Source organism: Podarcis erhardii (assembly GCF_964252035.2).
Source record: "Podarcis erhardii genome assembly, chromosome: 7".
NCBI lineage: Eukaryota > Metazoa > Chordata > Lepidosauria > Squamata > Lacertidae > Podarcis > Podarcis erhardii.
The window spans coordinates 77414782-77429151 of record NC_138511.1 but is presented as its reverse complement, the minus strand read 5'-3'; positions in this window follow the sequence as shown (position 1 = coordinate 77429151).

Genomic DNA, 14370 nt, shown 5'->3' with positions numbered 1-14370 from the left:
CAGACATTCTTGTACGCTTTTTAACACCTCTGTATGCACAGCCAAGGATAACTGAGCACCCACCCACTGCAATTGCACATCACTGAAAGCTATGTATATTGCATTCATTTGCTTTGCTGTAGCCTGCTCGCTATTGGCTTCAGAAACAAGAGGTGTCACTGAATGGACTCAAAGTTAAAAACAGCACCTAAGGGGGTGAGCAACACGTCAGGAAGTCCCTGGTTCGCATCTTGCCCTTGCCCGAGACTCACAAGGTGGCTGTGGGTGTGCCTGGGTTTGCCTTTGCCCAATCTGCAACACAGGAGTCATCTCCAGGGGACTGTGAGCACTTGGGCACCCACAGTAATACAAGGTGTGACTGGAAAGTTCAGTGAATGGTCACAGAAATCAGACAGTAAGAAATATTTGAACATACATACCTTAAAGGTAAAGGTACTCCTGACCGTTAGTTCTGACTCTGGGGTTGTGCGCTCATCTCGCTCTATAGGCCAAAGGGGCTGGCGTTTGTCCCCAGACAGCTTCCGGGTCATGTGGCCAGCATGACTAAGTCACTTCTGGCGAGCCAGGGAAGCGCAGGGAAACGCCGTTTACCTTCCTGCTGGAGTGGTACCTATTTATCTACTTGCACTTGGCATGTTTTCGAACTGCTAGGTTGGCAGGAGCAGGGACTGAACAACGGGAGCTCACCCCGTCGTGGGGATTCGAACCGCCGACCTCCTAATCGGCATGCCCTAGGCTCTGTGGTTTAGACCACAGCACCACCCGCCCTTACATACCTTACAGGCTTTCAAAGTAGGCCTCCTCTGATACGATGCACCATTGACAACGTTCGTAGAACTGTTGGAAACTTCTGGAGAAGTCCTCTTTTCTTACTGCTTTCAGTTCCCTCGTCACAGCAGCTTGGATGTGTGAAATGTTGCAAAATCTGTGCCCTTTCAGGGCAGATTTCGGTTTTGGAAAAAGAAAGAAATCTGGTGGGGCCAGATCAGGTGAACATGGAGGGTGGGGCAAATCAGTATTCGATTTCATGTGGAATATGCGATTCTTCCGCCAGCATTCGGATGGACAAATGCCGATCCCACATCAGTAGCTCACAAACTCTGTTGACATTTGCCACCATTCTGCTCGTCAATGGTCTGCAATGGTCATCTTCAATGGTTTGCCGTCCTTCATGGAATGCTTAAACCACTCATACACTGTCTTTCAAGTTACAGCTTCATCTCCGTACACAATTGTGGGTTTCCAATGCTGACTGTCTTTTCGAATATTTCCCACTATCCAATTTCTGTGGCCATTCACCGAACTTTCCGGTCACACCTTGTATGAGTGTGGGGGCTGGGCACCCACAAAGTCAATGGCAAAAGCTGGCAGGTGGCAGTGGCGCTGCCTCCAAAAGAGAAGCACTGGCCCTCTGCAGCCAGTGAATGAGGCACCCCTTTTCCGGGGAGGTGGAGCTCGGCATGGAGGCAGAGTCTATCTACCTCTGAGTCCGAGCCCCACCCCAAGGAGAAGGGTGCCTCGCTGGCTGCGGATAGGAGGAGGAAGAGAAGTTGCTGCCAGCCCCTGCAACCACAGACGCGCGACGTCACACGCCAGCATGCCTGTGCTGCAGCAATGGGCACCCACGTTCCTGAGGACAAGATGGCGCCCCTGATCTGCAGAATAGGGGCAGGTGAGATAATAATACTGACTCACCTTACAGGGTCATCGTAAGGACTGCAAGCCAGAGAACTGCTCTGAACACTTGAAAGCTCTGTGCACAAGTCTCCTTATAGATATTAATAATGACAAAGACAATGAGTGGTTGCAGCCTGAGCTCTTGCAGGCTTACTCAGAAGCCAGTGTGCACAGGAGCGCAGGCACAGGTATCACAAGGAAGAGCTCCCATCTCTCTTTCATCCAAGGGTTAGGAGGCTCATCACCTCCAGTGATAAAAGCTGCATGTTTCTGAAAACCAGCACTCGCCATACTGCCGTTCAATGTGGATAGTAAGCTCCTGTCATTCCACCCATTCTTTAGTGTCTGTGAGCTAGCCTCCAAATCACTGGCTTTCCAAACATTCCTTCAATCTGGATTTTCCCATGCTAGGGATTCTCTGAAAAGGAGAAGGTATGATTAAACTGTGGGAAGGCAGTGTTTTAGAGGAGTCCATTATAGTGCTATGAGTTTGTGGGTGCTAGACCACTATAATCTCTGGACCAAGCTAGTGTTAGAATTTAATCAATGCTAGGAGTGTTAAACCTGGGAAACAGCCAGTCTCAAGTTTATTAAGCCAGATCTGTGTGTATTAAGCTGTGTGCTAGACAATGCTAATCCCATGTAAATCAGCAAGTGCTAACAGCGAATTAAGCAAGGCTAACTTCCTCAGGAAGTGATAGCCTGGGGATGGGTATTAAGAACAAAGGATCAAGGGACACTGTTTGAGATGGCAAATGAATGAATCATAGACTCATGGAACGGAAGAGCTGGAAGGGACCGCAAGGATAATCTGGTCCAAACCCCTGCAAGGAGCTTAGAGAGTTAGAGTTAGGAGTTATGTGACAGAAGCAGAAAGTAGGAAATGCAGATTATGCAGCCTGTGCAACACAGAATTCATTTGTGGAACCTGCTACCAGAAGGTCGAACTGTCACCACTAGGCCTTCATTGACTTTAGTCAATTCATTGAGGGTGGGTCTATCAGTAGCTATTTGTAAATTGCAGATTCAGAGGCAGTCTACCTTTGAATAACAGTTGAGGGGCAAATTTAGGGGAAAGGTCTGTTGCCGCCAGCTTGTTCTTGTGGGATTCTCAGAGGAATCTGATTGGCTGTTGTGTGGAGAAGAGTGATTTTTTAAATTTTTGTCTCGCTGCATACAAATTGAGCTCCGTGAGCTCCACTTCCCCCCACAAATGCAGACTCAGTAGGGAGAGGTTCCAGAAAACAGGGACTGTCCCTTGCAAATGGGGATGGTTGCAGCATATGCCACAGGCATTTTGACAAAGGACGCTTGTATCAGTTTTGACACTTCCTTCTGAACCTATGTGTTGCGCGAGGACAGCATTGCTGACCTGCAGCTGCACTCCATTTTAAAAATTAAAAAATGCCTTTCGAAACCGAACGGCTGTCTGCCAGGGCATTTCACCTGCAAAACTGGCTTCTGAAAAGAGTTCCAGGGAGCCGTGAGCTGGGGACCTTACCAGAGTTTAGAAACAGCCCTACATTTTAGTGCCTCAGGCAGTAGAAACAGAATCTCCCCGATTGTAGCAAGAGCACCGTCTCTTAAGCATTGCCAAGGCCGGTAAAAGAGGACATAGATTTGCTTAAAATCTGCACGTGCACATATACAAAGGCACACAAGCTGCATACCCACTGTACAGTAGTACCTTGGGTTACATCCGCTAACCCAGAAATAGTGCTTCAGGTTAAGAACTTTGCTTCAGGATGAGAACAGAAATTGTGCTCCGGCGGTGCAGCAGCAGCAGGAGGCCCCATTAGCTAAAGTGGTGCTTCAGGTTAAGAACAGTTTCAGGTTAAGTACAGACCTCCAGAACAAATTAAGTACTTAACCCGAGGTACCACTGTACATTTAAAGCAAATAATAATAATAATAATAATAATAATAATAATAATAATAATAACAACAATAATAATGTTTATACCCCACCCATCTGACTTCCCATTTAGTGGGATGCCCCCAAAATAATCCTGGAAGCTGTAGTTTACCTCCCCAACAGAGCTACAATTCCCAGCACCCTTAACAAACTAGTTTCCAGGATTCTTTGGTGAGGGGAAAATGTGATTTAAATGTATGGTGTATCTACAATGCTGGGACTGGCTGAAGGCTGCTTGGAAAAGCTGCTGCTGTGCTACCACGTGCGTCAGCTGTTAAGTGAGGAGGCTGAGAATCCTAAACAAAGCCTCCGGTCTCTTTGGGGCTTCCTCCACCCACACCAAAGTCCTCTTTGGGCTCCGGGGAGCAGGGCTGTCTTAAGCATATCCGGCGCCATGCTGCAAATATCTCTCGGGCGCTCACCCCCCCTTTTCCTAGAGTTGTCAACCTTTTTTAAGGCCCCCCCCCTTTAAGGGTCCCCACCGACTTTGGTCCGGCTCGTTTACATCGAGCAGTCCGATTTCCAGTACATTTCCGAGCACAATTCAAAGTGTTGGTGCTGACCTTTATACAACGGCCTTGGTCCTGTATACCTGAAGGAGCCTCTGGTCCTTCTGACAGGGAACCAGGCAGAGGGCCTTCTCGGTAGCGGCACCCGCCCTGTGGAACGCCCTCCCTTCAGATGTGAAGGAAATAAGCAGCTATCCTATCTTTAAAAGACATCTGAAGGCAGCCCTGTTTAGGGAAGTTTTTAATATTTAATGCTGTATTGTTTTTAACACTCGATTGGGAGCCGCCCAGAGTGGCTGGGGAAACTCAGCTAGATGGGCGGGGTATAAATAATAAATTATTATTATTATATTAGTATAGTAAGTAAGAGGCTCCTGGATCATAGCCCAGACGGCCTCCCACGAAGCCTCCCTCTAAAGACCCGGTGCCCCTTACCTGCCTCCGTCCAGGGAAGACTGCGCCACAGGAGGGCCAGCAAGCAGATAGGGTGGCTTGCCAGCTGTGCCATCCTCGCTCAGTGCTGGGATCGCACAGGGCGCTTCCTTGCTCTGCTTGCAGACTTCTCAGGGAGGTGCGCAGGCAGCAACGTGGCCAGAGGGAGTGCCCCACGCCTGCCCCAATCACTCCCATCAGGCACTCAGGCAGCCCTGGCGGGAGGGGACGTGAAGGGGCTTTCCTGAGCCGGACGCAGCACACTCTGATGGGTGGCTGAGAGGAGAGGAGCAGGCTGCCCCAGAGCGGGGAAGGGAGCGCACCCTGACCCTCATTCCTGGACACTCAGCCTGTGGCGCCGTCCAAAATCTGGTGCCCTGGTACCCCGCGCCACTAACGTCTATGGGTAAGACGCCCCTGCTAGGGAGGATCTCCTCGGAAGCCACAAGTACCCTATTTAGAATCTATTTATTTATCTCCCAGCGCCACACATATATGCGCTCGCACACAGGTCGATCGCCTGTAAGGGGTGTGTGTGGGTGCCTGTAGTTTGAAAAGCAAGGTCCTCTTGTGTCTTAAAGAAAGTAAGAAGACATCCAGTTGGTGGCCTCCGCTGCTTCTTGTGGCAGCAAACACCACATGTCTAACGATGCACAATGTGAAGAAACACTTCCTTTTGCATTCTCCCGAATCTTGTAAAGTTCAGCTATATTGGGTGACCTTGGGCTCTAGAGATAGAAAGGATGGAGGAAGAAGAAAATGTCTCAGTCACTTTCCCCAATGCATGCATAATTTTAGATACCTCTGTCTTATTCCCCCTTAGTCACCTTCTTCTGTGCTAAGAAGCCCCAAGTGTGTAACCTTTTCTCACAAGGGAGAAGTTCAACCCAATCCTTTGAAAATTTCATTTCCTATTTTGGTACCTTTTCCAGATCTATAATAACCTGTTTGAGGGGTGACAGCCAGAACTATATACTGGATTCCAAATGCCCCCAAACTATAGATTTGTACAGCAATATCATTGCCTATTTATCAATCAACCAGTCTGTCTGTCTGTCTGTCTGTCTGTCTGTCTGTCTGTCTTCTTTCATGGCCCCTAACATGGAATTTGCCCTTTTCACAGCCACTTGCCATGGGTTGAGTTGACATTTCCATCGAGCTATCCACCATGACCCCACAATCTTTCTCTGGGTCAGTTACGGCTATGTCAGATGCCATTCATGTATATGTGAAGTTAGTTTTTTTTCCTGAACGTGAACCACGTCCTCCATCCTTACATTGAACTGCATTTGCCATTTGAATGCCTGTTCACTCAGTTTCACCACTCTGAACAATATGGTGTCGCCACCTCCCTGCTCACCCCTAACTCTCCATAGGACAGTTCTCTATTTGAGAGGCTATCTAGATACAATGGTACCTCTGGATGCGAATGGGATCCATTCTGGAGCCCCGTTCGCGTCCTGAAGTGAATGCAACCCGCATCCACGCATCTGCACGGGTTGCGATTCACAATTTGCTGCTTCTGCGCATGCGCATGATGTCATTTTGAGCGTCTGCGCATGCGTGAGCGGCGAAACCCGGAAGTAATGCACTCTGTTACTTCTGGGTCGCTGTGGAGCGCAACCTGAAAATACTTAACCTGAAGCTACTTCAACCCGAGGTATGACTGTATGTTCGCTTTAAAGATAAAAGATTAAGAAGGGAGAGCAGGGGTCTTGAAGTTGGTGCTCACAGTCTCCTTCCACCCACACCAAGTATGAAAGTTTTCCTATTTCTCCTTCTCCTTCTCCTTCTGTTGTTAAATTTGTATACTGGCCTATACCAGCAGGCTCAGGGCGGTTGCAACATAAAATCACACACACAAAAAACATAATACATAATAAAATAAAAAACAACCCAATTGAAATATACTCAGAGTCGTGTAGTGATTTCACGCTCTTTATTACAGCTCGTAAAACAGTGGATGAACTTCCCCCCAAACCTCAGGCTTTATATACATTATTTACACAATGGGTCCCGTCTGATTGGCTGATTCTGCTTCCCTCCTAGAGCCTGATTGGGCTGCTACTGCAGGTCAGTCTGTTGTTGCATTCTAGGATCCTACCTGTCTATTGTTCTAGGATCCAAGCTTAGTACATAACACCAATAATCCCCCTCTCCTCAATGTATTTTAAAAGGGCATTGGATGTCAATCAACCAAAGGCCTGGTTAAAGAGGAACATAGTTGCCTGGTGCCTAGGCAAACCTCCCTAGGGAGAGCATTCCACAGATGGGGAGCCACTCCAGAGAAGGCCCGTTCTCATGTTGCCACTCTCTGGACCTCTCAAGGAGGAGGCACACGAAGGAGGGACTCAGAAGATGATCTCAGGGTCCAGGTAGATTTATATGGAAAGAGGTGGTCCTGATCCCTAAAATAAGGGTGATCAAAAATGGGAACATGAAGGAGTGTCTTCACCCCCATTGTTCAGCCCAGACACTGAGGTTCAGCTCTGAGGGTCTTCTGGCGGTTCCCTCACTGCGAGAAGCGAAGTTACAGGGAACCAGGCAGAGGGCCTTCTGTGGAACGCCCTCCCATCAGATGTCAAAGAAACAACTACCTGACGTTTAGAAGACATCTGAAGGCAGCCCTGTTTTTAATGACTGAGGTTTTAATGTATTTTTATTCTTTTGTTGGAGGCTGCTCAGAGTAGCTGGGGAAACCCAGCCAGATGGGCGGGGTTTAAATATATTATTATTATTATTATTATTATTATTATTATTATTATTATTTGCCTGCTGTTTCCATTCATTCAACATTTAAAATGCAGTTACTAGTTCTGTGTAAAGTTTGTGCTTTTAAAACACAGAGTGTTTTACGTGGAGTGTCGCTTTCCTGTCTCCACTCACTGAAATCACTGAAACAGAGCACGGCTCCAACAGGAGAAAAGGTGTGTGTGTGTGTCGCCATTTTGAATTTCTGCTTCAGGCCCAAGAAACGCCTCAAGCCCTGACACTGTGGAAAAACAAACAAGGAAAGAAACCCCTTCTATACATAGCGCTGGAAACAAAACAGAGATCTGTAAATAGTAAGTATCCACATAAAACTGCATGAAAATGTAAGTGACGTTAAGATTTAAGATTAGAAGTCGAGTACCCCTTCTTTACAAGGCATTCAGCCAGACTGACCTGACAACTGTTTGCACAGAGGCAAGTCCTACTGTGTTCTGCTATGGTTGCAATCCTGGTCACACTCATTTGAAAGCACTGTTCCATTGAGTGCACCTGGAATTCATTTCCATGGAAGCTTGCATTGCGTCAGGCTTGTTAACCGTCACTTTTTATAGAACCCCACCAGTTTTCTTGGCACTTTGCAGAGTGCAAAGGAGGCGGTCTTTGTATGCCAAGGGCTTTGCCAGTCTAAAATTGGACACAACCAAGGAAGAGATTTGGGCAGAGATTAAAAGAGGAACAAATACAGTGGTACCTCGGGTTAAGTACTTAATTCGTTCTGGAGGTCTGTTCTTAACCTGAAAATGTTCTTAACCTGAAGACCACTTTAGCTAATGGGGCCTCCTGCTGCCGCCACGCTGCCAGAGCACGATTTCTGTTCTCATCCTGAAGAAAAGTTCTTAACCCGAGGTACTATTTCTGGGTTAGCGGAGTCTGTAACCTGAAGTGTATGTAACCCGAGGTACCATTGTATGCATATTTTTTTTGCACATAAAGGCTACCACACAAGAGAGACAAAACAAAACTAGGGCAATGGCAGAAGAAAATGTCTGGGTGAGAGCATTTAGCTAATCATAGATCACAGAGTTGGAAGGGACCCTGAGGATCATCTTCTAGTCCAAACTTGAGTCTCCAGCTATTTTTGGACTACAATTCCCATCATCCCTGACCACTGGTCCTGCTAGCTAGGGATGATGAGAGTTGTAGTCCAACAGCAGCTGGAAACATATACCCAGGAATATGTAGCTGATCCATTCAGGTATCAAACTTGAAGCCTTGGAATTATCAGCACCACACTCTAACCAACTGAGCTATCCAGGCTGACTTATGGAAACATAAGAAGAGCCTACTGCATTAGACCAATGGCCTGTCTAGTCCAGAATCCTGTTCTCGCAGAGAAAACTGCAAGAGGACTTTCTCCTCCCATGGTTTCCAGTGACTGGTATTCAGAAGCTTAGCTGCCTCCGACTGTGGAGTCAAAGCACAGCCACCGTGACCAGTAACCCTGGATAGCCTCACCCCCCTATGAATTTGCCCTATCCTATTTCAGCAACTGAAATGGAGGCTTGAGGCTGGGTTACTCACGGATACATAGGAAATGAAACGGTTAAATCGCTTAGCTAGAAGGAAACTGCAAGCTAGGGAATAAGGCTGGTGTTGACCCAGATGAAAAGGGAGTGAGGGGCGCTGTGCAGGAGATAAGCAACATCAGGAGACTGGGAAAAGAACAAAGGCATGATGCAGAGGCTTCAAATAAGGGTAGATTAAGCACCAAGGAACAGCTGACTGTGTAGTAAATAGGTAGCAAAGGGATTAAATGCGCGCATCAAGATTTGGGGCTCAGAAGGCACACTAACCGTTATGAGAGCCATTTAAAATCTCAAAAGGGTCCTCACTCTGCATTCCAAACTAGACCCATCACCTGTAGCAGGAGTCAACCTGGCTACAAATTAACTGGTCTTAGGTAAGGGGGAGACCTGGATAACTTTTCCATTTCTTTTCTTTCCCACTGATTAAACTGTCCTTTCCTGTTATCTATGGGATGGCCACAAGAATCTCCTTTGATGACTGGAACTGCCTGATGTTGGACACCTTTGCCCTCCCTGTCTGTCCCCAAGATTTTAAGGGATGGAAGAAATCGGGACTCCTAGCGATTTCTGGTGGTGGAGAGAACCTAGCCGGCATTGACCGTTGATTTAATATTGAGCGCCTTGATTTATAGGGCTCCCAAGGGAAGGACCCCAGCCAACCATTAAATGTCAAATGCTGGACAGTCATGACTCATAGGTTCATCTGGAGGTGCGGATCTCAAAGGGTGTGACGTGGCACAAGTGCACTGGGAAGATTCAACAACAATCAAAGAAATATTTAAACATTTCAGGACGGTATATATATATTGCAGAATATGGATAGCTATCTTTTCAAAATGAGAGCAAGAGTGTCAGGTGATACCCAGGACAAGCCTGGTTGTGTTTTCCAATGTATGTCTTATCAATTAAAAAATTGGTGTGGCATGAGCAGATTTTTATTCCGAAAGTGTGGCCCAGACAAAAAAGTTTTTCCGAAGCTCCGGGGAAACAGCTGGGCAGCTGCAGTCCCCCCCCCACCTCAAAAATATCCTCTGCTACCTTCTCCAGAATATCATCTGGCTGCTTTTAAACTCATCCATTATATGGCTTTGAATCATCTCCTCTGGGAGACAAGCCATTGCAGACCTCAAATATCCCCAGCAGATGCCTGGCCAACTCCACCCCTCCCATCTCACCCTCTAGATTTCTCAACCTTTGTAAGTAGCTTGTTTCATGGGTGACTAACATTTAATCTAAATCCACTTCCCTGCTACTTACAAACCAATGTGTCCTTGCCTCTCCACTATGAACAGTATGAACAATTGTTTCCTTGTTGAAATCTATTTAAGTACCGAATAACCAAAGGCACTTTTCTCCCCCTCGCATTCAGCCAATGCATCCTTTAATCTTCTTTGTAACTCCTCTCTGAGTCCTTCCCAAATACAACATCCTGTTTGAATTTGTGGTCTCTTAGCTCACACTCCTTGGTACTCTTTCTCCAGCTGCTCAATGGGTGGGAATTATGCCTCAGTGCTAATCAATGGAAGGCACCAGATACGTTCATGCATTTCAGTGAATGAACACAAGCAAATATACCTGTATCCAAAATTGGACTAAATTATCTACTCTGTTGCAGGTGCATGAATCTTATCTTCTTTCAGCTCAATGATCCGTTCTGGGTTACTTACTTTCCTGAATTTGCCTTCCAGTGTTCGTTTTTTCAGATGTTGCCTTTTAAAAAATGTTGCTTCTGTGTATAGCTAAATGTCGCCTTCGGGTTTCAGCTATTCCCCAGCCCCAGGCCATCCAGGGTTTAAGGATGTGTACAAGTTACTGGCTTAAAACATAGCTAAAGGTAAAGGGACCCCTGACCATTAGGACTGCGGCGCTCATCTCGCTTTATTGGCCGAGGGAGCCGGCGTACAGCTTCCGGATCATGTGGCCAGCATGACTAAGCCGCTTCTGGCAAACCAGAGCAGCGCATGGAAGCACCGTTTACCTTCCTGCCGGAGCGGTACCTATTTATCTACTTGCACTTTGACGTGCTTTTGAAACGCTAGGTTGGCAGGAGCTGGGACTGAGCAACGGGAGCTTACCCCGTTGCGGGGATTTTTACCACCAACCTTCTGATCGGCAAGTCCTAGGCTCTGTGGTTTAACCCACAGTGCCACCCACGTCAATAAAACATAGCCAGGCCATTCTTTTTCTCATCCTGGGTTGAAGCTGATTTGCAGGGAAATGCGCCAGAACACAGGATTTCATGAGAAACAACAGGATAGATACAGAGTAGTTATGGATTCCTATGACGAAAGATTGGAGCATTTGAGGCTTTTGGTTTTGTGGAAAGGTAGGAAGAGGTGACACGACAGAACATTTATGCATGGCAAGGAGAAAGTGGATGGAGAAAGGTTCTTTTATCTCTCTCATAACACTAGAAGTCATGGAGCTCCAATGAAGCTGAATGCTGGAAGATTCAATAGAGATAGAAGAACTTCTTCACACTGTGCATTGTTAAACTATGGAACTCATTGCCACAGAGGGCAGTGATTGCCACATACTTAGATGGCTTTAAATAAGACACATTCATGGAAGAGAAGGCTATCAGCCATGTCAGCTATGCGCTGTCTCCGCAGCCAGATGCAATAATGCTTCTGAATACCACTTGCTGGAAAACACAGGAGGGGAAAGTGCTGATATACTTGTGTTCTGCTTGGGAATCTCCCACAGTCATCTGGGTTGCCTCCGTGGGAGCAGGATGGTGGACAAGATGAGGCATTGGCCTGATTCAGCAGGCCCTTCTGATGTTCTCAAGACTAATGTTGTGTGTGGAGGGCACACGCTGGGTGCAGAGTAAATAGGGCTGTGAAGTCCGCTCCACTTCCTGGTGGGGAGGGATTGCGGCAGACCACGTGGCCACCCCCTCTCCTCCAGGGGTGGGGGACAAAGTCCAGCGTTGCCTGGGGGATCCTGGCCACATCATCACCAGCCAGCCAATCTGGTTGCTGGGGGGCGTGGCCACGACCTTTGAAGCTGTGGCGCGAGCTGGAGGGCTTCCTCTTGGCTCGCATCTTCAAACTCCCTCCCTCCCTATTTTACAGGTTTCTTTTTCATTGGCCTTGTTATGAACCTTGGTTGGTAGCCGTTGAGGGGCCTGGTAGGAATTTTTCCACTTGGCAAAATTGGCATGGGGCCATTTGGTTTTCGCCTACCTCGTAGCAAACGTCACAACTTTGTAAGGTTTGGCGGTTAGGCATTGTTTGACCTTATGATGGGGGAGGGGAGCTGTGGCCACCACCTGCCCCTTCAAGCTTAAGGGTATTCCGTTAAAGGAATCTGGGGGTGTGGATCTTGTCCGAAGTCCGGAGCTGGACTAGGGCCATGCCACAACCCCGTGGGGAACCCAGGGGGAGCTTGAGTTGGTCTGCATCGATGGAGCTCTCCTTTCTGGTGGTTGACCCTTACCGGACTTCCTGCACTATGGACAGGAGTCAGATATAGTTGGATCCATTCAGTGCCTAAGCCAATACTGCTCACAGTCTGTAATCGATAAAGTTGTGGCCAAAATTTGCCCAGTAGCATTAACATAATATCTGTGTCCTGGTGTCTTATTCTTTACAAGGGGGTGTTGCGGGGTCTTGACATGCAACACAGCCCAAATCCCCAAGGCTACACTCCGAGAGTATATGTTCTTCCCTGCTGAGCATCTCCCATTGATCTGCAGACAAATTTGCAGCTACTCTGCTCTGCAATTGAGCCATGACACTGCCCAAAGACAGGGAAGTAATTCCAGGTATGCAAATATAATTGCCTTACATGTGCATCTCTGTTACTAATCCGTGATATGGGAAAGGATACATTTTGCATCACATTCCTCACCTTTTGCTCCTCCCAGCTGGAGCAGTCAGAGCTCTAGCCCCCTCCACCCAGGCAGGATTCCTGTGTCTTTTAACAAACAGAAGTTCACCCGGTGAAGCCTATCCTGCACTTATGTGATAGACAAAGCTGCACCTGCTGAATTTCCACCTACGGCTCAAGTATCAAGCATGCAGCTGGGACCCCTGCTCCTGGTGGAAGAAACAGCAATGGGCTTAGCCACTGTTTCTGCCCCCTCTCCATAACTGAATGAGGTGGGGGTGGGGAGCAAGGAGACTGTGCCTGCTGGCGACATTCACAAATTATACCTGGCAATTGAGAACCGGTGAGTCAACGCTAGAAGCAGCCCCATTCCTGTGGTTTCGGGAATTTCCGTTAACTCCGTTTCTTAAATCCTGCATCTTTCTCAAATGAGTGTATTGCTCAATCCCCTTCCCGCTTCCAAACAGATTGAGAAATCTGTTTGGAAATAACCTTTCCCATTCTTGGAGGACCCTTCAGGTTTGCTGCCTGCCCCATGGAGGTTGGGGGGAGTGGATCAGAGCATTGGGCAGGGCCTTGAAGCCAACTAAACCAATGAGAGTGGTAGGTAATATCTGGCTAGATGGACGTATGAGCTTGTATATCAAACAGCTTCCAATGTTCCACTTGGCTCTAATCCTCTCCTGGTCTCTCTGTGCAAAAATGTTTCCTGCCCACTCTTTGCCTCTTTCAGTGCCTGCCCACAATTCCCACCACCTCTGGCTGTTCTCCACATGTTCTCCTGGCCAGGAGCCAATGGGAGCATGTAATGCGGAGCATTCTGAACACACCTCCTCTTTCAGGCTAGGAATGCCTAGCTTGTGCCTCAGTTATGCAGGCTCAGAATTTTTTTATCAGCTCACTCTTGACAAACCAAACATTTGGTCTTCTGGGAACTGACGGACTGCTGCACTTCCAAAGTGCTGGTAGGAAAAGGAGCAGCGATGCTTCTTAAATCACGGTGGGGGATCTGCATTAGGCAGGGACAGAATCATCTTCCTCAGTTCCTTATATTTTCCAATCTTAAATTCAGTTCTGCACATTTCTGCAACAATTTACAAATCTCTTTATTATTTTAAAATTCTCATGAAAAACCACCAGCGTCTTAGTGCGAGTTTCTCCCAATAAACATATTTTTGTACAGTGGTACCTTACAGATGCTTCAGGTTACAGACACTTCAGGTTACAGACTCCGCTAACCCAGAAATAGTACCTTGGGTTAAGAACTTTACTTCAGGATGAGAACAGAAATTGCACGGTGGCAGCGCGGTGGCAGCAGCGGGAGGCCTCATTAGCTAAAGTGGTACCTCAGGTTAAGAACAGTTTCAGGTTAAGAATGGACCTCCAGGATGAATTAAGTTCTTAACCTGAGGTACCACTGTACGCAGTTCCAACCAATATACACATTTTGGCAAGCAATATCCTTATACGTAACCATCCATTTTTTGTATGTTATTTCCACGAATATGTTGGGAGGAATTAAACGTCGTGCAAAGTTGATCATTCCACCAAGGGCAAACATTTTCACTTGCCAGACAGAATGCTCCCTTCCATCCTCATCCTCCCATCACCATTTGGGGGCATAAGGGCCAAAGGGTATTTGCCCCCCCCAATAAAATATCTGAGGGGGCTAGGCTCCCCAAAGGTAATGGACATTGCCATTCAA